Here is a 3,530-nt window from a genome sequence, read left to right on the forward strand (position 1 = left end):
CAGCCTCTGTCTCCCAGGTTCAAGTGATTCTCCTGCCTCAGCCTCCTGAGTATCCGGGATGACAGTCATGTGCCACGCGGGGCTGCCACCCGTGCCCCTGCTACCCCCGCCCTTGCGACCCTGCCAGAGCCTAACCTAGCGCAGTCCGGCCAGGCCCGGCCGCAACAATAACTGTTTCTTATTGGATTGGTTGGAGGTATTCTCTTTGACACTTGCGAACATCCTCAAGGAGGGTAACCTGCTTTCTGATTTTCAAAGTGAGGCCAGGTGCAGTGACTCACACCTGTAATCCCAGGAATTTGGGAGGCTGAGGTGGGAGAAGCCCTTGGGCCCAGGAGTTCAAGACAAGCCTGGGCAACATAGGAAGACCCTGCCTCTACAAATAAAAAAAAATTAGCCAGGGGTGGTGGTGCATGACTGTGGTCCCAGATACTTGGGAGGCTGAGGTGGGAGGACCACTTGAGCCCAGGTGGTTGAAGCTACAGCTAGCCGTGAACGTGCCACTTCACTCCAGCCTGGGTGACAGAGACCCCAGGCTTTGTCTAAAACAAACAAACAAAAAAAGCATTTTTTTTTTTTTAACGTGCGTCAGTAAGAAGGGCATGCCTGGGTTAACATATCAAAAGTGCTCCTCAAAGGATCTGTGAAACAGCCTTGCAGAACCTAACCTGCCAGGCCATAAATGCAAGGGTGAAAATGGGATTGTGGGGAGCTTAGTTGTGTAAAACGCAATTAATCCTCACAGTAAGTCAGGAAGGGTGATCCTATTATCATCATCTCTGTTTTGCAGACAAGGAGACCGAGGCGCAAAGATGCAGTGACTTGTCTGAGGTTGCACAAAAGAGCAGAGCCGGATGTAACCCAACCCTGTGCCCAGGCCTGCAACTGTCACAGGGGCCTGCCTCCCAGTTGCTCAGCCGGCTCCTGTGGCTTTCTCCCGGTGACTTCTCTCTCATCTTTCTGGGGGGCCCTTTGAAATGGTGAAAAATTGCATTTGGGCTCTCCATTTTCTGCTTTACCAGATTCCAGAGTTCATACTGCCTGAAGACAGGCATCTTAGCTTTGCCCCATGAGGGAGCTCCCTTGTGATCCAGGGGATGTCACTTGGATCCTCTGGGGTTTTTCTTTGCTTGTTTGTTTGTTTTTTGTTTTGGAGTCTCGCTCTGTCACCCAGGCTGGAGTGCGGTGGTGTGATCTCGGCTCACTACAGCCTCTGTCTCCCAGGTTCAAGTGATTCTCCTGGCTCAGCCTCCCGAGTAGCTTGGGATTACAGGAGCCTGCCACCACACCCAGCTATTTTTTTTTTTTTTTTTTTTTTGTATTTTTATTAGAGACAAGGCTTCACCATGTTGGCCAGGCTGGTCTCAAACTCCTGACCTCAGGTGATCCACCTGGTGCTGCTTCCAAGTGCTGGAATTACAAGTGTGAGCCACTGTGCCTGGCCAATCTTCATTTTTATAACAAGAACTAAGGCCTATCTCCCTCTTTCAAAGAAAGTCTACTACAGAAAATTATGTGATGCTCTGTGATGTTAAAGTGTAAATGACTGATTAGCATGTGTGGATCTCCTTCACCTGAGGGTAGCCTGTTACTGTGACATCTCAGTCAGCCATTGGGAAGTATGCATTTGACTGGGGGTGGGAGGAGCATTGTTAAAATCACTCCTGGAAGTGGCCAGTCCCCCGTTCTGTCCATGAAGTGCTCTCTGTAGGAAAGGCAACTTTCATACAAAGTAGGCATTATAACCAGGGGACAGAGAGGCCTGCCCCTGATGATGAGAACTTTTCATGGTGGCTTCTCTCTAAAGCAGGAGTAGGATAGCGTTAACCACATAATGAACATTCTGAATCACCTGCGATTTGCCTTCAGGCCACTCTATCTCTTCCTGGCTTGGCCAGATCCCAAAGGGTAGAGCCCCTGCCCTAGCCATGATTCTGGTTTGCTTATAGGGTTGCATCGGTTGGGGGTTGCGGTTGCAATTCAGGCTGGTTCCCAGAACAGAAGAGGGGAGTTTGTGAAGCGATGTGGAGAGCCACGGAGGCTCAGCTCTTGAAACACTCTGGTGATTATGACAACAGTAGCGACTAATACTGAAATCGTACCTACTGTATACTGTGTGTCAGGCACTATTCTCTGCACTTTACTTTTCTTTTCTTTCTTTTTTTTTTTTGAGATGACTCTGGCCCTGTCACCCAGGCTGAAGTGTAGTGGATCTCGGCTCACTGCAACCTCTGCCTCCCAGGTTCAAGCAATTCTCTTGCCTCAGCTTCCCAAGTAGCTGGGATTACAGGTACCTGTCAGCATGCCAGCTAGTTTTTGTATTTTTAGTAGAGACGGGGTTTCACCATGTTGGCCAGGCTTGTCTTGAACTCCTGACCTCAGGTGATCCACCTGCTTCGGCCTCCCAAAGTTCTGGGATTACAGGTGTGAGCCACCACGCCCAGCCATCTTTGCACTTTATATATTGTATATATTTCCATATTATATATTCTACACACAAGTCCATGATGGGGGACTAGTATCACTCCTGTTCTGTAGCTGGGGAAACCAGCATCAGCAGAGAGGCTTGACTCATGGGGCTGGTAAGATCTGTGAGTGGTGGCAAAGGGGCTGGAGGGGACAAAGGGACAAGCTGGGCAGAGGCTGATGGATGAATTAAGCCTGGCATGGGGACTCAGGCCATGGAGAGAAGAGGAACAGCAGGGATAGGCCAGACATCTGGGGAGCTGACCTGTAAGTTCCTTCTACCTCTCTATAATAGAATTAAGGTGCATTTGTGCATCTGTTGGCTTTTGGTCACTGGGACTATAACAAAGAAGACATGTTACAATCTCTGGCCTGGGATTTGGGATCTAGTGGGATCACAGGACACTCTGTCAAGCCAACACTCTATCAAGCCAGTCTCAGGCCTTGGGAGCCAAACTTGCAAGGCGGCCTGGATTTCTAGTTCCCGTTCCTGCTCTGTGTAAAAGAGATTCTCAATTGGTTCTGAACACAGATTCTCAGTTGGTCCTGAACTTACTTTTGGAACCAACTGAGAATAAGGAGGAAATAGGTAGACAGAGGCAGCCTGAATCATAGTTGTGAGTTCTGATTCTACTCCCACTCTGATGTTTTTTGGAGAACTAGGCTTAAGCTATCTTCCTCCCTCAGACTCTCCAGTAGTGGGACTCCAGGCCCACACCACTGTACCCACCTCCTGCCCCTTATTAAAGCTGTGGTCTCTCGTGCAAATTACGTCGTCTCCTTGAGCCTCACTGTCCTTGTCTGTAAAATGGGAATAATGAAAATATCTCCACTCAGGACTGTTGTGAGGATTAAATGGGATGTGTGGGCCATAGAAAACTTAATTTTATAAACCCCAGAGGAAATTACTGGAGCTATTTCATAATTTTCTCTGGCCTATGAAAAAGGAAGTGATTTTAAATCAAATGTACTATTTACAATAACTGTATTGTTTAAATTTTTCTCTTTTTTTAATCTCCCTTCCTTCCTTTCCTCCCTTCCTTTCCTCCCTTTCCTTCCTTCCT

At 48.2% G+C, this 3,530-nt stretch overlaps 2 protein-coding genes across 3 annotated transcripts in view; both read right to left on the reverse strand.

The window, feature by feature from the left end:
* CNR2 (cannabinoid receptor 2 (macrophage)) overlaps positions 1 to 3,530 on the reverse strand; it is a 105,550-nt gene that overhangs the window by 48,010 nt on the left and 54,010 nt on the right. The gene's annotated exons all lie outside the window — the stretch shown is intronic.
* The window catches only part of LOC105538121 (BTB/POZ domain-containing protein 6-like), an 11,332-nt gene that overhangs the window by 2,330 nt on the left and 5,472 nt on the right, over positions 1 to 3,530 (reverse strand).

Source organism: Mandrillus leucophaeus, unplaced genomic scaffold (assembly GCF_000951045.1).
Source record: "Mandrillus leucophaeus isolate KB7577 unplaced genomic scaffold, Mleu.le_1.0 Scaffold185, whole genome shotgun sequence".
Lineage (NCBI taxonomy): Eukaryota > Metazoa > Chordata > Mammalia > Primates > Cercopithecidae > Mandrillus > Mandrillus leucophaeus.